The 25,179-nt window shown below is 44.3% G+C and overlaps 1 protein-coding gene and 1 long non-coding RNA gene across 2 annotated transcripts in view; one reads left to right on the top strand and one right to left on the bottom strand.

Annotated features, from left to right (window-relative positions):
• Positions 1–25,179, top strand: part of LOC135393815 (uncharacterized) — a 327,498-nt gene that overhangs the window by 164,944 nt on the left and 137,375 nt on the right. The window contains exon 3 of the long non-coding RNA XR_010422724.1: positions 18,103–18,275. This is a non-coding gene — a long non-coding RNA (uncharacterized LOC135393815). The remainder of the gene's footprint in view (positions 1–18,102; positions 18,276–25,179) is intronic.
• Positions 1–25,179, bottom strand: part of LOC135393814 (cell adhesion molecule Dscam1-like) — a 221,588-nt gene that overhangs the window by 161,962 nt on the left and 34,447 nt on the right. The gene's annotated exons all lie outside the window — the stretch shown is intronic.

Genomic DNA, 25,179 nt, shown 5'->3' with positions numbered 1-25,179 from the left:
ACAAATTTAATGAAGATTAAGCAAGAATAATGTAAATAAAAAGAAACGATGAAGATGAAGAGAGAGGAATAAAATAAATGAAAAAGACAAGAATGAAGAATAAAGAACAGAAGAAGAATGAAGATGAAGAAAGAGGAATAAAATAAATAAAAAAGACAAGAATGAAGAAGAAAGAAAAGAAGAATGGAGATGAAGAAAGAGGAATAAAATAAATAAAAAAGACAAGAATAGGGGAAGAAGAAAGAAAAGAAGAAGAATGGAGATGAAGAAAAGGAGAATAAAAAAAGAATTGGGAAGTAAAGGATAGACCAAGATGACAAAAGAAAAGATGACTAACAAACAGAGAAAGAATGGCGAGATGGACTACAGAAGATGAGTTTAAAAGAAAAAAAGCATGAGGTGAATGCGTTGAGGGTGAGAGTGAGGCACTGAAGAGTGAGGTGGGGGGTAAGAGGGGGGGGGAGTGAATGGGGGGATAGGTGAATGAACGCATATTTACAACAAAGCTGGTCAGAAACAGTTTTACTCAGGTTCAAAGGACAATCTCCCCCGAACGTTCCTGATAAACACCGGTGCAGCCACATCCAATTTGGATCTAATACATGCTACTGCAGCTGGCAAGAGACAAACAAGCTTCTTCATAGTCTAACAAAGTATGCGCTCTTCAGCTACTTCCCCCCATTACCCACTACGGTTTATACACAACGAGTGCATTAGCGAGATGAAATTTATCTGCAGCAGCGCGGTTTCGCTACGACACCCGCTTTCACTTCTTCGCTTCATTAATATCGCCCGGACGCGTGGCACTGCAAAGGAGCCTGCTTCTGCTAATGTTTTTTTTTTGTTGTTGTTGTTGTTGTCTCCGCCGATTAAATTTATTCGAAATGCAGTGATCTCGAAAGTGGGTTTCGTTCTGTTTAGTAATAACGCCATAAGGGATAGCAGTTGAGTTTACATTCGTAGGTACTTAGTTTCCCCATTCCATTTCTATATTTTCTTTTCCTGTGTGTGTGTGTGTGTGTGTGTGTGTAAAGCTGTTGTTGTTTCTGATCCTTTGCGAACCAGATCTACATGTTTAATAAAAGCGTGATAGAATTTATAGGCCGTACGAAAGTTTGTCTTAGGAAGAACACCCACTTCACCCATCTCCTCATCATGTCATATCGAGATGTTTTCTAGAAAATCCTGGGATTTCAGGGAACGAAAAGCAACATGGGCCCAGGGGCGTCTGAATTTGGAACAGCCTGGATCCCGACACTGATCGTCACTTCATGCATTCGCTGTTTCTGTTTCCTGTTCTTTGAATATGTGTGTGCGTGAGTAAGTTTTAAGAAAGAGCGATCTCTCGTTATAAAAAGATGTGATGTTTGAAATCGGGGTACAATGTGTGTAACAGCCACGACTGCAGAAACAGATTGGAAACTCCAACAATAAACAACAGTGAGCATATTAAGTATAATGCACTGCACTAGGTATGCGTTTCAAAGAGCTACTCTGAAAGCTACACTTGCTCGACTAGACAGCAGGGCCTTCAAAAATAGTGAAAGTGTTGGGACTATGAACACCGAAAACGAGGTATGCTCTACCGTAGCGGCACCTGTGAAATTTGTTCAGAGCTGTGGGGTGGACACAAACTTTTAGGGTTCTCTGTGCACGATCTTGGGAAAATTGTGAATAGTGGATCATTATTGATTTCTAGTGAACATGTGGATAGTGGACTTCTGAATAGTGAACATGTGAATAGTGAATAGCGAACTTGCGACTATAGCACCTGAGAAGTAGTTTTTGGGATTGGGGTGGGGTGCGAATTTATGTTAGGAGTAACACAACAAGTCTGGAGACGAGTTCCATTTCTCCTCTTTTTTTTCCTTACAAACAAACAAACAGACACATCTCGCGACGGTGTCTGAGGAAATTTGTCACTTAATTTCACAGTGACTCAATACCCCCGAAGGAAGAGCTAGGCAATGTATTTACTATATAAATTCTGCGCGGTACAGCTTTCGTAAATGATGCTCAGGAAATTCAAGGCCACTATTGGTAGAAGAAATACTTTTAACTGTAAAAATTCCAACCTTCGCAGGTGACCGCACGAAAGTCGCACAACCAGTTTTCCTTTCCTTAACGGCCTTCGTAAACTCCCTACGTCTTCTACCCTGCTGCATTACTAAGCGACTAAAACTACACGGAACTTCTATAAAGTCTACAGCTATAGAACTCCACCCAGAAACTACTGCAAACCATCGATTACAGAGAAGCGCATTATTTTCTACTCTTCCCCAGCGTGCCTCCGCCGGGGAAAAATCCGGTGCTTTTACTCTACAACACGATATTGTCGACGTGAACGCCAAGAACATCGAAAGGAGCCCCGTCCAAGAACGCTTCCCAGCATAGAGCACACTGGTCGAGAAGAAGAAGAAGAAGAAAAAAAAAAAAAGAGAAGCAGAGTAATGTAAACCCCCCCCCCCAAAAAAAAGCCATGCTCTTGCGGAAGCCATTGCAGTAATGTCATCGATTATTTCACGTTGCTCAGTTTCATTTTTATTTTTATTTTTTTCGAACAGGCATATAACGTAACGGGCCGGAAGTGAAACCCATTTTTACGAAGCTCTGTGTCATTGGAAATTTGGAATACCTTTCATAGACTTGCGGCCACGACAAAACAAGTCTCCAAGGTTGATGAATGGCGTTTTATATAATATATATATATATATATATATACAATTCTTTTTTTTCAACGTGGATATTTTTCAGAAAGAGCGCCTGTCCGAGGCTCGCAAGAATGTAACCATGTCTTGTAATAAGTAAGCCTAAGGCGTTTTTGGCAGGGTTATACCGTTCAACCACGTGCTTAGGATAAGCCGTGGGCTGACAAGGTGAATAAATGATGTAGCTCCTTAAGTTATAATGTGTCTTTTCTCTTTTTTTTTACACCCCCCTGCCTCCCATACACTTATCCTTGCTGTCCCCTTTCCATCTGTTCACGTCTGTTACTCCGCCCATAGCTACGGTTGCTTTTTGTTTTTGTTAATGATTTTTTTATGTTTTTTTTTTTTTTGTTTGTTTCGCACGCCTTTGATGTGGTATCGCACTGCAGGTATACAGCTGGGGACAAATTTCTCCATTTGAGTGAAATCCCAGCAGCAAACGGGAGTTTGCGGGAGCCACCATCATCTCTCCCCTCCCTCTTTCACCCTTCCCTCCCCTCTTTCACCCTTCCCTCTCCTCCTTCACCCTTCCCTCTCCTCCTTCCCCTCGGTCCCGCCACTTCAGAGCAGGCTGTCCGCACCTTCCCCCTACATCCCCCCAGAGGGCGGTATCAATGTGGTAACGTATGCATTGCTTCCAATACCGTGTGTCGAAGATTTTCAGCGCACGCTAAAGGACCGCGGACGGTAGAAACCATATCGTCAGTCGGACCCTCAGGCGTGTGCAGCACGACGCTACAAACATATATGCCGACTCGCATCCACTCTATATTTGTCGGAAATTCACTCAATATTATTATTATTATTATTATTAGAAGTCATATTGAAACATAAAGATGCAACCTTCTGAAATAATTTTTATTTACTTAAATAGAGTGTGACAAGTACGGCCTTGTGCAACCCAGAGTGGAAAAACTCACTTCATCGTCACAATATAATTGTTGTTGTTGTCCAACAGGGAAATGACAGAGAACTGCATGCAATTTCGACGAAGCCCGAGATAGAACAGCCATCGGATATAGCATGGAACAAAAAGTACGTTCTATAGCATATAAAGCGAATCAGTATTACGATTTTCATAAGTTGATTAGTAAATTTTAAAAATTACTAATTTCGATTCGTATTTTGTCATGTATGTCATGTAATGTTCCTTCATGGATACAAAGAACAACTTTGCGTCAGAGCCCGGTGCTGCTCTGTTCTATGAGAGATAATCGAAACAGATTCCAACGATTCCCGTTGTGTGTTACTGCAACCTATAGCCCCAGGTGCGACTTTCGAAATGAATGATGCCGACATTTTGGGAATACAACGGTGCTTTGCAGAGAGAGACTCGATAGCCATGAGGGCTTGAGGTGTATTGGCCGTTCCATATTCATTTGAGACTCTATGTAGGAAGGATATTTTATGGCGAGCTTTTCAGCGTGACGTTGGCAACATCTCGCTGAGCTTGCGCAAAAGACAAATAGACCGAACACGAAATGAACGGCACACGAAAGGTGCTGTTGTCTTATGCCGTTTGTTTTGCGCTCTGTCCATTTGTGTCTTTCTCAGGCTCTGGGACAGGTTAAAACTAATTTTTGACTAACTAACTTCCGAAGTTCACACGTTACACACGCTGTGGCGCTACGTTGTTGAATGGACATTGGTTTCAATGGTCATTGAAGACTGCCTGTGTGACGGGGTAAGGCAATTGGAGTAGATTTACACGCATGGTGCGTCAGCCTATTGGTGTAATAAGGGTATTAACTTGAGTTTGAGTGTGAGCAAAGCCCATTTAGTTGCATCTATACCTTTGATACATCCGTATTGCATGCGTACAACCGTGCGAGTCAGTTGACTGCAGTACGGTCCGCACTTATTTGCGCGCCGTAAGATCTTGTAGGTATCAGCCAAAAGCGTGGTGGTACACATCAGATGACATATGCATCGAAGCAAAGAAAAGCGCAAAGCACCAGCTGAATAGCGGATGCTACGCAGCTAATGGCGTCACTTGACGTCACCAAAGATGCCGACCACTGAGTGGGCGACGAGAAAAATAACTTTAGCTTTATAATGGAGCCGGTGGAGCTGGACAGATAATATAATCCTGATATAGGGAGTAAAATAACTAGAGCGGGACATGTCAGGCTTTCGCTTCTCGGTCGCAGTGCTTTGAATGGGCAGTCGGTTCAAAAATATATTCAGTCATGGGCAGTCATAAGCGTGCTGTGTAAGTGAGGTAACTGATAATAGATTGGGTGAAAAAGTCAGAGGGGCAGTTCTTGTGACGGTTTTCGAAGTAATGAGATACAGGGGGAATTTCACGGACGTTATTAACGCGTGACGGGTGTAAATACTAGTTATGAATCGAGTAGCACAATTAGATTTTGCGTATTCTCCAAATCTAGGGATATATACTGTTGAGAAGCGTTTGATACGGCGGGCTTTTATTTTCGGGGGTATGAATACCAGGTCAACTTTTTTTTCTTACCAGAAATAAGGGCACGACAATATCACGCTTGGAGTGTTCCAAACGACGACACCGAACAATTTGCATATTTTGACGAAAGTATTCATAAATAGGAGATACCTCAACATCCTACTACTACTGCACTCATGCACGGGATGCGGTGACTTAATTCCTGTAGTTCCTGCAGTTCGAATTCTTCGCGCCTTCATGACGAACGTGTGTCATATCCTCCATAACTATGTACTTACTAAACGTATACTCTCTACACATGCATAACTACGCCAGCGTGCACCAATAATTAGAACACACCACCTCGTCGCATTTCAAAATTCAAAACAGCACCTCATTGCAATTCATAGCGCAGTGCTCATGCAATCCTCATGCATAGCGCAATTTGCATCTTACAGTGCAGCTGGCGATGAAACACCCCAATCATCATCATCATCATCATCAACAACAACAACAACAAAATAAAGTTGTTGTAGTTATCGCAGCACATCTTCGAGGCCCGTTCTTCCTTAAAGAAGTCGCTACTTTACCTAAACTACGGGATAGCCGCTGTACGAGGCATTCCCAACGTTAACGTCCGCCCTGCTCGGTCACTCCTCGACTGCTAACGACCGCTGCACGTTAGGAAAATCGGCCCAGTCAAATCCAGACGACCCAAACTCTCCCGCAGAACACTCTTCACCCTCCACCACGCACGCAAGTCGTGCCGAGGCCAGTGGAGCCAAAGTTTTCGTTGTAGACTGATGTTCGTAGCCTTGACCATTCGCCGCCGCCGCCGCCGCCGCCCGCTCGAAGAAACAACAGTGTATCGCCGCAACACCACATTGGATCGAAGTTCACGCTCTGCTTTCCTTAACGGTTTCAGTCGCGCAGAAGTTTTCTTCTTGCCGTGATGGCAGAAGCAATTTGCGCCTCTCTGCATATCGCTGAAAGAGTGTACTAACTGCCAACTTGATTCTGTCTAGGTCGGAGCGATATTTTTCGAAGTATGCGGGGAAACGAATATAAACAATGGCGGAAACATGGCGGAAAATGTTACAGCGGCGAACGAAGTTATGGTAATGGCTTTGAGGGGAGAGAAGCTGTTTTCTGGAGGAATGGAAGTAGAGAGATAGTGGAGTTGTATTCGAGGTTCACTTCTTTTGGAGAGGAATGTTGAGGCAAACTTCTGCAATCTGAAAGTGGAAAGGGTGCAGCAATGTGTTCCGAACGGAGGGTGTTCAAGGTATAGGCCCGAGCTCTCGACTGATTTTAATATTACAGATGTATTCGACTCTAAGACCAGCGTGTAGATGCGGAATGTAATATGAGCATCGCATCGTATAGCGGCAAGAAGTGCCCGACAGACTTCTTTTTGTTTTTTGTTTTGTTTTTAGTTGTGGTAAAACGTAACGTGCTAATGAAAAAATGGAGAGAGAGAGAGAAAATTTGAGGAGACACTTTTCATAACTTCTTGTGGGAACTGTGTCAGCAAACCTTCCGTAATCCTCGGTCCGGCCTTGAACAGACTGCTCGTTCCCCCGAAATGACCTTCCATTTTGTTCTCAACTGGTGTTCCTTTCCCTTCCGCTTGTATATATTTCTGTTTTGTGAAGTAAAATTTTCAGCTGTGTTTGAGACTTCGTGTTTGTGTCTGTCCCTTCGTGTTCCCTAGTCTCGGGGTTTTTTACATTATACATTATGTAACGTGCTAGTTTTGTCTCGAATAGGCAGTTGCTGACATTGACATGAAGGGCAGCGAAAGCGCTGGCGTTAAAATTGAGTTACAAATAACTTGGCTGCGAATTTAATTGCATACATTTCGCACGACGACTTTGAGCACCATAGGGAATAAGCTGGTGACAGCATTTCTTCAGCTTCGGTTCTAGGTCTGGACTGTCGGTTTAAGTGCGGGACAGGTGAGCATTCCTTTTCTGCGCGAACGCTCGCGCGTAACGTGTGAATCTTAAAGGCTGTTGACAGCGTGGTTGTCGGTTTATGTCATGCTGGCAATTGGAGACAGTTGAGGCACAAATGTGTTGTCTATATCGTGCGTGCTTTACGGTGGAGTACACTCTCAAAAATGAACCTCACCGCATAGCACGCTCCTAGCCAACCATCATTTCGAATGATATCGTTATCTGCCCTGATTTGATGAAAACGGGAGGCGTACGCCTTTTTTTGTGACGTCTCAAAAAAGGCGTACGCCTCCCGTTTTCATCAAAACAGGGCAGATAACGATATCATTCATTCATCATTATCAAGTTCATTTTTAAGAGTGTAGGTGTTAAGTAAATTGTGAAATGAGAGATTCATGCAGCTGTTCTTTGAAGGATTATAGCGAATTCTCCGGCGTTTCTCGACTCCAAAACACTGTCATTTAATTCGGTTCTGGATACCGAAAAACAAGACTTTTTCTGTTGTGTTAAGCACTCAGTTTAGCTCTTCAACTTGGATCACACTACTTAGCACGTGAATAAAGACAACGTTTCAGCAGGGCTAACATATGTTGATTCGAACTCCGCGCTTTCAAGCAAGGAAACGTTATAGGAATGTTTATACGAACCGCTAGAAGGCATGCAGACGTTGAGAATTCAGTTTCCTCACTGCTTTCCTGCAGAACATAGAACGTGAAACTGAATTTCCCCGCAAGAAACGTACGTTGCTTTCCCCTATAAGACGGAACCACATTTCAAAGCGTTCCGTTTCCTTTGCAAGCCGGATAATTCGATGGCACACGTCAGAAGCACGCCATCCCATGCAAGCTAATGTGTCGCTGGTATTTCAGGCATTTCTCGAGCACGCATTAACAAACAGAAAAAAAAAGTCCTCTACTAAACTGAGTTCCACCACAAACGACCACGCGTGAGACACCTTTAAAAAGTCATCGATCCTCGCCAGACGAACCACGCACAAATTTCGCTGCCGTCGTCCTCATGCCTCGCTATCTCGTTCACTATACATCGCGGCGCCCCATCCGCAGAAACACTCACGCACAGAGACAAACCTGCAGTGAAAGTGCGAAGGAATATTTCCTCCGCTGTCGGAGTAAAATAAATCAGGGCGAGCTGCGCGCGCGAAACGTCCACAAACAACAGGGACATTTGCGCGCGCGCCAGCCATTTCACCAGCCGCATATGTACACGGGCGGTATATCGCCAGTACGGCGCGCGCGCACTTTCTTTCGCATGCAGACCGAAAATACGACTAGTAGTAAAAATGCGACGGCAACAAAACCCGAGCGCGCAGGCCCTCTGGTAGTTTGGCGTCGTATCTGCAGAAGTGGCCAAATACTAACGGAACATAACTCGCATTTTTGCCGGCGACGAAGCTCGGCAGCAGGAACCGTTCCTGCCTCGGTAGTATTTTCGTTGTATTTTTTAGGCGTTTATAATTTCTACGACTGCCTGTGCCGACACTTTATCGCGTACATAAATATGGGTGCAGCGCTGAGTTGCGCGCGCAAAAATATGGCGATGGGGAACGGATGGAAGAAAGAAAGAAAGAAAAGAAGAAAAAAAAAAGGCAGACGAAGAAAAAATTGAAAAGTATGAAGAGAGAATCTCGGGTGGCGTCGCGGGAGAGTGAAGAAGAGAAAAGTCGGGGAGAGAAATGTGTTTTGATATCGCAGGGAAAATATTATGACGATTTTTTGTGCGCTTGGACTATTGCATGCTCGCGCGTAATAGTCGGATGAAATGCACGCGCGCGATTAAAAATATGGGGGTCCTAGTAGGAATACCAGTAAATGGCCGGGTGTAAACTATGGGAATCGTGAAAAACATGCTTATTTACCACAAAACGAAGGTTTAACACAGAAATTAATGTGTGTCTGCTATAATTTCCACTCAGCCATACTCGTGCAAAGGTTTTCCTTAATGACACGCAGGAAATATATTAAGCGATGTGATTATTTTCCCTTTTTTTCTCTCATAATGTCCTTCATTCCCATGTTGCTTTTTCCTGGCGTTGCTCCGTTATTTATATCACTATGTACACAATTACATTACACGATAATGATTGAGTGCATTATTCTATTTACTATCGTACACACCTGTTATACAGTAACGTTGCTTGTATTACTTAATAATAATTTGGAGTGCCTAATTCTAATTTGCTACTGGTGCCAAACAACCAATATAACATGTGCACTAAGTGAAATAAAAATCACCTTAGAAAAAAAGAATACTACGTTCCTTATTATTACACAGGGGACCTTCCGTATTACGCTGTGAAAAAAGGTTCTTCTTTGAAGATGAAATGTTAGGTAAGGAAAGAAAGAAACAAAAGACCGCGTTGTTTGAACGTTAAATTGTTTTCCATTATTGAGAGCGTTTATTTTTATCGCCGACGTTCGCTTGTCATTTTCGCGGGACACCTGATGACTAATAGTAACCTAAAGGCTGCGATTGCGCTTCCGAGAAGCATACGTCCTTCATTACGGCTTTCACAACACAATACCAGCAGTGTCAACACAATACTATAAGCTCTGCATGCACCAATTCAACGGACTGAAAGATAGCCAGTCACGCAACCGTGCCGTTTGTATACCACAAAACGACTGCCGTTATTTTCTCACACCACACGAACCCTAACGGTCAGCAACGACCATAAAACATTATGGCGAGAAAAACACCTCTCTTGCTCGTGGCCCGACTGCCACGACCATGTTTGTTCACGCCATGTTTGTTCACGCCATGTTTGTTCACGCCATGTTTACACGCACAGCTTTATCCCCTATCCTAATTCGGTCTGTCGATCTCAAACTGATCATGTCATTTGAGCGACGCAGCTAACGAAAGGAACTCGCAGCTTGCGTTGACAAGTCCACGCTAGAAGGGATTTCCACGAACTATGTGTCAGCACCAGTGGGCCGCAGCGAAGAGGACTTCCTCGAAGTTAATCGTAGACCACAATCCGCTTTGGGGTCCGACTTGGCGGCTTCCTTGAGGGCGGTTCGCGTCTAGCGAAATATCACTTTGGAAAATCTGAAGCGAGGCGAGTAGCGGAATTAATGGAAGTAGTTTCGCTCCAAGTTTCTATCCGTATCAACCAGTCAGTCATCGTTAGTGGAACAGCCCGAAGGGATTGAAACTTGTGCGAGCGTCTCTTAGAATGTGTGGATGATGCCTGAGGAATGAGGCATGGGGACTGTGGAAATATCCGAGTGACTTTTCGGAAACGTTTACAACGTCCTTCTTTATTAAGCGGAGCAATCTGGTGCAACTGGTGATGGAAGTGTACTATGCTTTAATGTAGATAATGTATCGATGTATCGATCATGTATCGATAAAAAGATAATGTAGATAGGAACCGTGCGTCTGGGAACATTATCTTCTTTAGTACAGAACGGTATTCAGGGTAAATAGATGTAACTTATAACTGCGGGTTAATATCCCTGAATCGTTCCTTCGATGTTAATTCTTTTTAAATCCGAATGTAACAGCCCCAATAAGGCCGAATATCCTCTGGATGTAGGAATGATGTCCTAACGGATTCGTACGACCGATGGACATCCTGAGGATATCCACCGGACGTTCGAATTCCTTAGGACATTATTCGTACATATAGAGAGGACATTCGGTGTCGGTGTCGGTGTCGGACACGTAAAAAATGAATAAATAAAAATAAAAATGGTCAATTCGCGCCCTTCATTATCTGCGAAAGAATTACGGATTAGCTAATTAAGGAAAACCTTTTATGCGGTGATTGCCATTAGTACGCTTGCATGAAAATACGCATAGCGACTGTTCATCTTCGTTCGTTTTTTTTTAAATTCCGTGGTAGCGCCGCGAAGCAACTGTGGCTGTGAGCGGCGTACAGACGTGCACAGATCGAGAGAGGACAGCAGGAAGGAGTGGGGGACAGGGAGGTTAGTACGCGTCCTGGGCCGACTTCAGGGGGAACACTGTCGACATTCGTCTGGAAAGTGTTCGGAAAACCCAGGGAAAACCTCAGACAGCACAGCCGGTGACAGGATTCGAACCCGTGTCACCGCCCAGTCTCGGCGTGGATAGCGATCATCCTAACCACTATACCACGGGAGCAGTTTCTGTTTTCAACTTTTATTATGGTTTATGGTGCGGGAGCTGCTCCCTCCGTTTACCAGTGTAGTCTACCTCATGCTTAATTATTCCTTACTTTATGCACGTGTACCCTACACTCTAAGAAGAAAAAAAAGGAGTTAAACGGGGAGTAATTGCAGCTTCTACCCCCTCTGGTCTGCAATTACTCCCCATTTTAGTCCCGTAACCTGACATTTAGTCCCGACATTTACCCCCCCAGGACTGCAAATCGTCACTAAACTTCGCGCATGGTCTCCTGAATGCAACAGTCTACGTAAATATGTGCCCTTGGTCAATTTGAGCGGCATAAAAGGCTGTATAACTCAGACAACGTAGCAATATTCCAACCACACAGAGTAAGAAACAGTTAGCGCATCTTTCTCCGCAAATTGTGCCCTATGTATGGCGCAAGGTTTTTGTATCACGCGATATATCACGGTTGACGGTTTGCTTCAAAGTATTCTCATGCATGTACACGAATTATGTACTTGGGACTCTTACAGCTGCGCGGGAAATGCAGTTTACACTCTGTGACATTCATTTACTCCCGTGCATTTACTCCCGAAAGGGACTAATTTTTGTGGCAAGGCATTTAGTCCCCAAAAGGAGTAGAAGTGCTCCTTTTTTTTTCCCTAGAGAGTACACGTTACTGTCACAATCTTTAAGATCGTCCTTCCAACGAATCGTAAATCGTACATGCGCGCATTTTGCCTTCTTCTGAAGACACTTGTAGTTGCAGAAGAGAAACGAATTTCGATCCACTTTCAACCCGTTCATCTATGCAATCTCAGCAGGAGGACCCGTCAGCAAAGTCAGAATGGGAAGTAATGTTTACAGAGTCTCAAAGGGGGATCTGCATTCTATCGTGTTTGCTCAGAGGCTTTCCAGAGGCGGACCAGAAATGGGCCTGCTGCAAACAGGGAAGGGCTTTTAACCAATACCTTGGTTTGGCTTGGTACGGTGGAAATAAATAAAATGGAGAATGTGACGTTCATGAAGAGGGCTTCAATCAGTACACTGTTTCCGGTGTGAGGAAGTACGTTCATTAAAAAGTAACAAATTACCGAGGAGCGAATAGAGACAACGATGCCAATAGGTATACTGTGACTTGAAAATATTTTCAGCATGCATTAAGCGAGTGAATTGTTGCTTCATAACAACAAAAAGTGTGCGCGGATACCAGCATTTTGTTATTTTCGATTGACTCACACCCACGCACTTCGGCGTGCAAACGCAACCGATCTGTAATGGGTGTCCACGGATCGATGCCAAACGCTACTTGCCCTAATCAGCATTCATTGCGCCTGTGTCGGTCCAATGCCCTGTTGGCCTCAGAGAAGGAGCAAACCCACATAATTTCTTCTGCCGCCGCAAATGATAATGATAATATATGGGTTCATGCCTCGAGGTAACTCTGATCATCAGCGACGACACAGTGACCAGTTTGTGGAGTGCCCTGAGCAATTTCCACCGTGCCACCACATTTGCTGGCGATCAGCACCATCCTGGCTGGCGATCACCCTTGGAATCAGTGGGCGAACAAGTTAAAACTCTCCCGACCAGGCTCACAGCTTAAACAAAAGCAGAATACTCATTCAACAAGCAAGACCATTTAATGAGCCTACGTCTAAATGTTTTCCGTTTTTTTGAAACCTTTTCTTGACGTTCAATTCCGGTCTAACAGATAGATCCTTCTCTTCTTGAGGCAACAGGACATACTAGCGGTAGTAAGTGGCTATTTTAGAATTCGTGCATTGCTCAACAAAGGCTTCACTTGCCTGTTGGCGGGTGTCGCGACCTCCACCCACCCAGCGAGTGTTACACGTGTGCGGTGAGTGTACGAGTGTTACAAGAAGAAATATAGGAAGGGAGAGGGTAGAAATTGAAGTCGCCGCCCGACGAATTCTGTCACCCTCATAATGAGCTGCTTCCCGTAAAAAAATAAAATAATAATAATAAAATGCACCACCCGTCCTGTTGAAGCTTTCGACATGCTTGTACGGTTAATCCGACGCATCTCATTACTGGCACTTCTCCTTCTCCCAGACAGCTAAAGGACAAATTCACCCATCGTGCTCGTTCATACAAATCGATTAGGATTAAAATCCTTTCCTTCGAAGAGCCCCTGAAAACTCTCCGTGGCTGAAAGCCAACTCTTAGCGAAAACGGCCCTCGTCATCGCACGCTGCATTTGCCTTGGCAGTCTACAGTAAAAGCTTTATGGTGGCAGTATTATTTCATCTGAAACTCCTCTTCGAGATGTACGTCCGGTACGCAGCAAAAAAAAAAAAAAATGCTAATTGTAATTAATGCATCGTTAACTGTAGGGCGGGGCAAGACCTAATGCTTGCCTACATCGCATTTCACAAATGCTAATTTGCAGCACCCCTGGTAAAACTGGAGGTGAAATAAGTTAGGCTACGTAGAAGCTGACATGGGAGGAAGTTCCTATCGAACGACGTTTCGAATGTCAGGTGTCGTATATATGCATCACGGAAGATACGTTTTTGAAGCATTAATTTTCGCTTGTTGGAGGGGGGGCGGGGGCGATATGTTTAATGTAAAGCAACAAAAAAGAGAAGGGAAAGGTTAGCCACAGTGTAGGATTGCTATTCCCAAAAGCTATCAAGCACACAAAAGAAGGTACAAGCAGCTGAGGCACAGAAAATTATGAAAAAATGCACAATAAACAGCTCCTTTTACAAATCATTGCACATGGGACGTATCAGAGAATGCCCAGGAGTTTAGATACCCGAAGGAATCGTGTCAGCGCAGATGTGACTTCAGCGTGCTGAGTATGCACAAGTAGCAAGTTGTAGTAGCTGGAGGGGCCAGCAGAAAAGTTAATCTTCCTAATAAGCGGAAAAGTTGATTTCCCTTCAGTCATTGACTAGCGAGTCAGGTAAAGGTCGACGTATTCTTTTTTTTTTTTCCTGTTTCTTTTTTTTCTTTTTTCTTTTCTGATGGGCACTCATTCGTAAATTAATGGTGCCACGCAACCCCCTTTCAGCACAATTTTTGCAGGTCCACTTCTTCGTAAAACGCGCTCTAGATTTTGAAAACAAGAAAGGAGAGTTCTATTTTCAGTTTTTTTCGGCGTTGCAACCTATGTGTTTATTGTGAATGGGAAGAGAGAATGGCTTTCACGTTTCGTTTCCGTTGACAAGGAACCGAGAAAGGAGATATCGAAGCAGTTTGGAGAGTTTCACCTCGTTTACGATACACACTGTTTCCGCAGTTCAAAGCGACGCCGTGTTCTCATACATTCTCTGAATTCGTCTATTGGATGCTGAAATACCTAGAATCCGTGTGTATTTTAGTTGAGCATCAAACTAGATGTTTTAAAAACAAAGCGAACATTTCTGTGATTTATGAGTAGTATTTCCGACACCAGCAACTGGTTCCGACAGCATGTTAATGGTTTTAGAAGACGACAATAATTGCCGATAATCATGACTGCATCAGTTTTAGCGAACAGTCATCATCATAGTTTCCGATACCGCGGTACAAAAGTTTCACTGACTGGTGCGTTACACAGTGCAGAAAAAAGAGGAAGAAATCACTGGGCATTCGGTTATTTTATTTTACTTGCTCGGGGTGAAAATTCATAACTTACTTTCATAGGTCACGGAGAAGCAGAGAATCATTCGAAATGAAAGAAGAAGAAGAAAAAAAGCTTTCCTATAGACCACTGATGAAACGCAAATACAAGAGTCTGCGCTGAAATTCCTCAGAATTAAGACCGGGTACCTTTCAGTGAGAGGAGCCTAATAATAGAAACCGGCATAGACATGCACCGACGCAGTTTGCAGCAGATGTTCGCTCTAACGAGATATATTTCTTTACTTTTTATAAGAACCTGCTGCAGTTTCGAATAGACTAGCATGAACAGAAGAACCTTGCGCTTTAAATGATACGACGGTATACGTCTAGGCGCGGCAGCGAAGAAAATCGGCAAGGCCATCACCCCTCAGTCATGCCTTGCTTGCGGTTAATAACATTTTCAACGGGATTATGTGTAAGGCGGAGTCGCCGTTGCAAGTTCGATTGCAGGGCGCAGGAGCTACATTCTGCACTGACTCAATCCTAGACTAGATGCAAGGCCTCGAAAACACAAACAAACGGAAGCTCTTGGAGAAAAAAAAAATTAATCTGCGTCTTTCCCGTTTCTGTTTTCTTCGGCGTCGGAAAAATTGACACAAATGCTCATTTCAGACAATTAAAAATATAAAGTTCTGGCAAAATATAATACATAAACAAGGCCAGAATATCAACGAAGCGTGTGCTTTATTGAGGTCAAGAAAATAAAAGCAATTGTAAATCTAAACCACAAGTTTACAGATTTGTTTTCTTTTTTACAAATCTTCCTGAAAAGAAAATCCGAGAGAGCCGTTCTTGTATTTCAGCAAGTCAAAACCACGGGGAATTTTGCACCTCCACATAACATCTTGATACGTTTACTAATCAAGTCAGGTCTCCCGCCAGCGGTTACGTTGATTTAGTCTTGCATTTTGTATTTGCGTGCTCACCTTTTCGTGTGTTTTGTGTGCTATACCACTGGATCTCAACTGGGATTCGGGGCTGGTAGGACGACGACTTGCACAACGACATTCAACTTCTGACCTCCCTTCACCTGTTACGGCCTCGTGCTGCATTCTGGTAGAACACACTTCAGATACTAACTGACCGTCTGAAGTGTGCACCTACTGGATATCGTTTCTTACATATCATTTTTCTTTTCTTTATTGTTACATTTGCTTTCTAATTGTTATTTTATCCCATTTTACACTCGCAAGCTGGACTACTTAGCTCACACCTACCCAGTCCTCACTATTCCACCTCGACCAATATATAGTCAGACCTACTTATTTGATCCTGCTGCGACAACGGAACACGGAACTGGATTTATGATTGATACTCAAACGCGAGTAAGTGATAAAAAGTATGGCCTCCTTTACTGCGTGGGGCGGAATAGTGGACTTGACTGAGTCAACTAGTTGGGTTACGTTAGGTTAGGTTGGGTAGCAGAATAAAGCGCGCTGTAAAACCTTGGCTCTTATCTCTTGCTTCTTCGACTGGAATGGAAGAGCGAACATCACTTAACCCCAGCACGTTGCCCACCAAAATCTGACACCGGACATCGATATCTAACTTTCCACCGCCTTTCAGCCATTAATAGAAGGCTAACAATCAATTCCGCACGTAATTTCAGCCACACTTTAGCTTATTTCGCTTCAGAAGCGCTCACATACCAATCTGAACATACATAAATGCAATAAAGCCCGAGGAAAAAGATCGCTAAGCCGCTCCTGGACGAACGCCGTACAAAAGTGTATCCAGAGATTACGTCAGCATCCTCTCTATCGCTTTCTCCCCTGATATGTCACGGCGACGCAGAATGACAGGGAAGCAAAGAGACAGTCCAGTCCATAGAGCCTTACTACATCACGGGCAAACCTTCCGAGGAAGCGCCAGAGGGGAAGCTGCCCGTTAGTTTCATCGCGCACTAATCCATGATGTAGGACGGCGGAACAGTGGGGGACAAAATGACCAGAGAGAAACTTCTTTAACGGCACAAAAGGCAGGAGCCTTAAGTGGAGGCCCTCAACGGCTTCTTATCCATAGGATGAGGACACTTGACCACCTCGCTGCCTGTCTCTTTCTTCTTAGTGCCTTTCTGACTGTATAGGCTTGCTCGGCACAGCGCGCCGCTCCACTCAGTAATTGGCCGCGCAAGACCCAATTGGGGATTACCGGAGCTTCCTGTTTTGGATTGGAGGGGGGATGCTGCGATTGCGTGGCTGTTTGTTTCGATTCTCGGTAGCTTCGTGAGCTTAGCCCTAGCTTCTTGAAAAGTGCGTGATCAAAGTGTGGCATTGTTTGTCCATTGTGTCAGAATGCAGCTAGGGCTGATGTTGTGTACGGCTTTTTATTGAGGGTAAGAGACAGACGTCCTAATCGTGTATGGTGCGCGCTTGCCAATGTCTGTTTGTTTGTTTGCTTGTTTGTAAGGAAAAAAAAAGAGAAGAGAAATTGAACTCGTCTCCCGGCACCTACAGTGGAATTTCATGGTTTAGACTCTTACACGAGCCAGAGCGGAAGTGAAAAAATAAATTAAAAAACGTGGAGATCTAGGCTCCATAATACCACGAGCAACATTAAGGCCAAGTGTTGCTGCCTCTTAAGATATGCCCACAGGCGGCATTAATTGCAACGCGACACAGTTACCTAAAAATCCGAAGAATATCAACCTACAATTTAACTAACAATGAAATAGCAATTAGAAACGAATAAATAGGAGAACGAACAGTAACAATAGTACAACAGCATAACAACGTAACAAAATATAGGCTGATTCACCTTATGCTTAAATGTATCCCCAATTATTATTATTATTATTATTATTATTATTATTATTATTATAACAAAATGTTTAACGAAGAAATATATTACTAAAACTGGAAGGAATGAAAAGACATAGGCAAGCAATGATACTCGTATGCCTTTGCACCTGATGAGAGAAGTGACCATGTCACTTCAACCACTTTTTGATCATCAACAGCATACAAGTCCGCATACGACACAGCTTTTAATAGTTAATCGCGCGCAATAGTTGATTACGTGTAACAGTCTATTTTAGCGTTTTCTTCTTCCTTTCACATGTCCTACATCATACGAAAGGAAAAAAAAAGGACATGTTTACTGTCCTACAATCACTTATATTCGTATGTGACTAAACCACGAAGTTATCTGTAAAAAAGGAACACATTCGGCAGCAATTACGACATGTGTAGTCCACAGAGAAGGACTAAAATTACCCCTTTCTTTTCTCCGTGTGCAGTGACATTTCGATCACTGGATTTCTTTTAATTTTTGCTTCCTTTTACAGGTCCACCATCATAGGAAAGGTAGGAAGGACTTCTGCACTGCCCCGCAATCAGTTAAATTCCTGGCCAGTCCGCCAAGTAAACGTGAAACCCAACCCTCGCACATCGAACGTCGATACCGTGCTCACGTCAAAAGAAGCACTCGATCAAGCCCCATCCTGACGCAGGATAGATGGTAAGGTGAATCCCTCGAAATCGATTGGACCACTGTGAACCTGAAATAGACTAATCGAACACGCTTTTCTCGGGCTTATAGAGATAGTTGTGCACCGGCAGAGCGAATCCAGCACGCAACGGATCGGGGTCATTAAAGCGTACGTGACTTCATGAACGCGATCAAAATTACCCGCAAAGATAAACTGTGTGTTCAGTGGTGAATGAACGCTCTATTACTAAAACTTAGACGAGGAGTAAGAACCGCCAGAAATTGCGAACCTGCATAATAGAACTAAACGTCTTCGTTTTACGAAAATGAGCGTCGCCTTTTATGTAGCTCTCAAATTCAAATTAACTTACTCGGGAAATAGAGAAATACGTACGGTTCGGAATACGAAATTCCGATTTCGTTTGAAAGCGAAATACGGAGCGGCCGAGGCGTTTGGATTGGATTGGATTGGATCGGATTTTAACAAAGTATAATACGGATAATGTAGTTCAACAAGTGTAGATCCGGCTACCCCGGCTCACTTGTACCTGGAAAGAGTTAATGGTAACGTGACGGCAGGCTAGAAAATGAACAAGTGAAAAATGATTAGGTACTTCATGGGAGTTCAATGCTTCGTTACGTAACTTGGAATACACATCACCCGGCAGAGTTCTACGAATCTACATATCAACCCATCAGGATATTGTGTCCTTCGCCGACATAGCTGCTAAATGTTACGCACATATAAAGCTCGACCTATGATGGCACCGTTCTAAAGCTGAGCAAGTCTGCACAACCCACGAGGTAATGAGAATTGGAACCGATAAATAACCGGATAAATAACCGAAATAACCGGACGAAAAGGAGGCGACCGTATAAAAGCTGATATTGGAAAGTTTTAGGAAAACGTAAGCGGTCTCCGATTCCGTATCGCTGTCAGTAAATAAGATATCAGCAAGGTGATGCGCGTTTGGCTCATCATGTTTTCAGAAACGTTACCGTCAAACTTCCGCTTTTTCCTAAACCTCTCTATTGTATGCCAACGCTTTTAACCCCGCTGCCTGCTGTCCTTTCATTTAATTTCATTTCCATTTCATTTCGAGATTGCGATTTCTGTTTCATTCGAGCTTAATTTCGAGATTAGCGTAATAGCTGTATTTAAGTACGCAGCGCCGCTTTCCGTAGTGCATCGCACCGTCGAAAGCCTCCTTACGTTCTCGGCTCACACATCGTGCAACCGGCGCTGTTTTTCCGGAAAAGGCTCAGCAACTAATATTGCGTTGTCGAGTGAGAACAAGATATGATGGCGGTATCCCACGGGGTGGTGAAGCTCCCGCAATTCTGGAATTATAACTGATCATACGACTCGCTGGACAAATCTATCGCCGCACGTATCATACACAGCATCAATGAAATATCCCTCTAAACACATTTATTCATTGTCTCCACGAAGCAACCGCCATACGACGGGATCAGCACCCATCGTCGCACCCCATAACTCAAGCCCGCCCTTATTAAGACTGATAGAAAGCTTCTTCTCCCATCTCTTCATAGCTGTGCCAACAGCCAATCTTCATCTGAACTACCCCTCTAACCCCCCCCCCCCCCCCCCCCTCCATAAGTGGGATGTCGGTATGGAGATAGTAGCTGATTAATGGCCAGGGACTGCTGCCGTACGGTGTCTAATTCCCAATTCCTGATTGGTAGAGCTGCTGATGTGTAGTGCGTATCGAAGGAAATCGCCTGTCTGCCCTCCGACATCGTGAATCTAGATTGATAGAGCAGGGGGTGCAGATAAACAGCTAGCGAGTATCACGGCATTTCATGATGCTGTAAGCAACAGTCTGGATTGAAAGAACGCGCACCTCATAGTCGATGGTAAGCAAACTTCAAGGGGGAGAGATGACATCATATGTTGGGAAGAGATAATGGATCAGTATGAATAAGGGTCCTTCTTGCGCGTACAGCTCGCTGCGGGTAAAGTTAGACGCTACGAAGTTGAAACAGTTTTTGAACGCGCTTAAAAGTGATGTGATGTGATGTGACAGAAAAAAAAAAGAAAAAAAAAGGGGGGATTTAAAAGTACTTCCCGTATTACCGCAAATAGATGGTCTCGCACGAAAATTCAGGTCTTATCGTTTCGGTGCCGTGTCTTACTTCTGTTCTAGATTGTTATGCCGCACTATGAAGCTGAGAATAGCGGTTGAAAAAAGAAAAAAGAAAGAAATGGAGGTGAGCTGGCGGACATTCATGTTCGACTAGGAACCTTGTGCTTGAGTGACAACCAGTCGTGTCATCCATTTCTGTTCATCAAGCTAAAGGTTCCTCTTGCAGTTTCGTTTCACACTTTCTTCTTTTTCTTTTTTTTTTACTTTACTTTTCTTTTTCTTTTTCACACTTTTTTAGTTTGCAAGTGGAAAGCGATTCTCGTTTGTGTATGTGTGTGTTTGGAGTTCGGAGTTTTCTGGTGCAAGGATATCGGAGATGAAGCTGCGCCGTACGATGGTATGCAGATGTATCTTCGTCACCGTAATTAATGTCTTGCGGTTTACTCAATTTAATGTCGTGGGTCCTGTGTGTGTGTGTGTATTAGCGCCGCGAAGCAACTGTGGCTATCAGCGGCGTACAGATGTAGACAGATGGAGAGAGGATAGCAGGAAGGTGGTGGGGGGACATGGGGGTTAGTATGCGTCCGGGGCCGACTTCAAGGGGAACTGTGCCGACACTCGTCTGGAAAGTCTGCCGGGAAACCCAGAGAAAACCTCACACAGCACAGCCACTGGTATAGGGTTCGAACCCAGCACCTCCCAGTGTTCAGCACGGCATCGTCTACCACCAACGGGCTGACGGTTCTACCTACACTCTTAAACAGAGGGTGTACTTTAACTCCTTTCTTTGCCACATATATCACTCCCTTTTTGGAGAGTACGTTTACTCTCAAGAAAGAGTCTCCTCACTCCCTTCAGACCCTTTAACTCCCCACTGGAGGGTAACATTACTCTTCAGTGGGGAACTGCAACGAGAGCCTATATAGCCAGCTACAGTCAGTGGCTATAAGACGAGCGGGAAGCTGTTCTCCCCTTTGTTCTACCCTAATAATAATAATAATAATAGGGATTGCATTTACACGTAAGGTGGGTCAGTGTATTTGTGTGGCGGCATGCTGCACGTTCCACAGGGTAGGACTGCGGATAATCTCGATCATCCGGGGTTCTTTTGACGTGCACCAGAAATATCTGTTACACGCGGTGCTGGAAGTGATGTTTACCCGCCCACCCGCACCCCATATTGCTACTGTCCTCCGCCCGGATTGCACCCGGGATCTTGAGCTCAGCAAGACAACACGCTACGAGGAACGACGCCGGTACTGTTAAATTTCGCACGCCTCAAATTTATGGCGTACTTTCCGAGGTGCCTGTTTGCGTGCGCTAAATCGATAGTCTTCGCTCACATTGTAAGAAAGAGAGTGATTTCAAACGGACTTTAACAGCGGAGGTTCATAACCCGCGCAGCTACATTCTGGAGGCAATTTCCTGGGGAAAACTGAAGAGTCCTTTCTTATTCGCTCCAAATTTATCCCGAAGGAAATAAGTAGGGCAGAATACAAAAGGGCTTAGAAGATAAGGCTCCTATGCAGTAGTTGCATTATAAATGGAAAATATTTTGATAAAGAGAGAGGGAGGGAGAAGTAAAGAAAGGCGTTAGAAAAAAAAAATTAGAGAAGGAAAGAACCGATAAGACGCCGACGCACACAATGGGATAGAAAAGGGGCGATATCGATAAAAACGAGTAGCTGTAGGCGATATGGCTTTTCAAAGAAAGGAAACCAGAGTCATGCTAAGTTGCAGATAAGAAGCCAAGGTTGTGCTTCTTTTATTTTTTTTTAGTGAAAGATGCGGGGACTTTCTTTTTCTTTTTTTACTCTTTGCGGATTTTCGGCACTTTGCCGCACGCTGATAGATGCATCCGAGGGAGGGGGCGATTGACGAAAAACTGGCTCCACTTTGCCCATCCACTGGTTCCACACCGTCGGTTGCTGGATGTTGCCCTCAAGACAAGCAACGGACGTTGCAGAATTTATCAAATGATAAATCGGAGGGCTTCTGTAAACAGCTTTCTCGTCGCGTCTGCGCTTGTATCTTGTATTAGAGATCAGTGGTATAGGGAAGGGACACAAAGGAGATTTCTCGGGAACATAGGGACAGCATTGACTAAACATCGATTAGGCATCGGCTAATTTAAGTTACCATGCGTCTTCACTGACATCGCAAATACTTTGTACTCGTGCATTATAATATACTCGACATATGGTGTAAAAGAGGAGTGAAATTAAGGTTACACCCATTTAACACCCAAGATCTGAAAGATTTTCTTCGTGCTGGTGTAATTAGGGAGTAAAAATACGGTTACACCCTAATTACACCCTCTTTACACCCAAAAAGGAGTAAAAAAATTAAGAGTGCAGAGTCAACCATAATGCCCACAGGGTGCGACCAGAATCCTTCACTTCGTTGTAGTGGTCCGATCCCTGTTCCCTTCCACTTCCTTACCTTTATAGCGTCTCTAACCGATGTACTTCGAAGTCACCATTCGCGACGCGACTTCATGTCGGACGTCAACAAGTCGGAACTATAGGTATTGGAGAGCTCCCACCCGACGCTGACCAAACCACTTTTTGCATTTGCTCGATGTGTCTACGTTCACTGCGCGCCGGCAGGGTTCCAGCAATCGCAACGGGCCCAGGCTATGTCTATCCGCCCATGCGGACGTCCGCGAATGCCGTTTATGCAGATGCGACGCCTCGATCATGCCCTCATGCAAGGTGGAGGTCGATACAGCATTAAGGGATCAGCTTTAAAGGGCTTAAGAGCTTTCATCGCACGTGAAAGAACCTTCAGGTGGGCAAAAGCAATCCACAGACCGACCGCTGTGGCGTCGCTCATGACCTCAGTTGTCTCGCGACGTAAACACCCAATTATATATATATTTAAAGGGCTTGGGGCATTTGCATAAATGTCGTTCATTACATCGTGCACGCATTGTAGTGCAAACCAGAATACTGAGGGAAAAAAAGAATTATTGTTCTACGTGTCGTACTTCACGAGATACAAGCACTCGAACACACTCCCGAGCAAAGCACAGGCGTCACAGAGTTCGTCCATCCAGTCTCAGGGTTGCGTCCATTCCCATTGGCAGCCGTAAGCACGGGACTTCTCGTGCGCTGCTTCATTGGCGGCGGCGAGGGCTGTGATGTCAGAGCCCCGCCCATTAACGGTGCCCATTTCCTCCGTTTCTATAACACTCTTCGCTGTGAAACTTTCAATGTAGGTTCATATCGATGCAAAGAACCGTCTTTTACGTTTATCTGGTATAATGTGGGATGAACTATCGGAACCCCTTTAATGACCTTGAAGGAGAGATAAGATGCAGGTTAGCTGACTGTACGCGGTGGAAAGAAACTCCGAGACAAGGAAAAGATGTACGAAGAGACGTTGTTGTCCTGTCTCCGAGTTCCCTTCCAGCGATTAATAATCTTTCTGCAAACATATCACAAACATATCACAAACATTTTACAAAGAAATTTGCAGACCGCCACGGAAAGCGTAGCGACATTTAGCGTCAATGCCAAACGTTTCGTCAGAGTCAGCAAAAGTCACTAACAGCTGCCGCTGAAAATCGCAGCACCTTCAGCGATCGTCTGCAGTTTCGTCCTACTTGGGACTCGTCAGCCCGGCGTAGGGAAGTGACACGGTCTTGGGTCGGCACTAACAGTGCATCTCTGCGAGACATCAATGTTCCACGGTGACGGCGCCACCTGTGGAGGCCGTAGTGCAAGCTAGCAAGTACATATACAAAGGGCAGCAGTACATACAAAGGACAGCAGCACATATACATAGACAGGGCTCGGAGGCAGCTTCGGCTATTTTCCCTTTGTATATATATATATATATATTTCCTAGCGATATTTTTGTATCGCACGTACCGCAGGGTAAGACGGCGGATATTTTCAACCACCAATCTGCGGTACGCGGTGCAGAAACCAATGTTTACCGACAGCCCAGAGCATTATATTAACGTTAACATTACAAAAACACATTGAACATCATATTAACGCACAAATGGAACACTAAAATGGAATACAAATCTGGCGGTCAGTGACAACACTTCTGAAACGTGAAACGTTTTGAATGTCTACGACGGTCACCGGGAAGTCGTTATCATCCCTGATGGGCAGTACCACTCGTGAGGCTTCAGCGCCGTTCTCCAATTAGCTGTACTATGGCTACTTATGAACAGTGCGTCACCATTTAAATTCCTCTTTCATCATCATCATCAGCAGCAGCATCATCGCCATCATCCGGCTCACCTTCATTGGCGTAATCATTCCAGGATTTTTCCACCAAAGCAACTAGTGCAAGTGATGTGGAGTTTCGGGCCTCACATTAGTGAAACCAAACTCTCCATTTTACTTTTTTTCCTTAAAACCACACCATCCCCTTGCAGTAGCCAGCGTATCGTTTTGCTTCGCATAAACTTTTAGGGGACTTTTTCCGTTTAACCGTTACCTTTGCCCTTTGAAAGCTAACGCAAAATTGTAGGGAGGAAAAGACTTCGGTCGAATATATGAAGCATTATAATTATTATTATTTATTTTTTTTTTTTTTTTTGTACAGTGCCCGCGAGAAATTAAGGCAGGCGGCACTGCCACACACCATGAAGGCTTCGGCGTAGCAGAACCTTAATGAAGCCCATTCGCAAGCTCGACACGAAAGCGAAATAAAAAGAAGGAACGAAAAAGGAGTGAATTACTACGGCGTCTATATCAATTTCAGCGAGCCGGCACCACCTGTCTCTCGGACATAATTTAGTAGGATAGCAGAGAACACACGTACGCTCAAAAACGACCGAGAACAGAAGAAAATGTGCGCGCGTG

Source organism: Ornithodoros turicata, chromosome 5 (genome assembly GCF_037126465.1).
Source record: "Ornithodoros turicata isolate Travis chromosome 5, ASM3712646v1, whole genome shotgun sequence".
In the NCBI taxonomy this organism is placed as follows: Eukaryota; Metazoa; Arthropoda; class Arachnida; order Ixodida; family Argasidae; genus Ornithodoros; species Ornithodoros turicata.
This window is presented reverse-complemented; position numbering and strand designations above follow the sequence as displayed.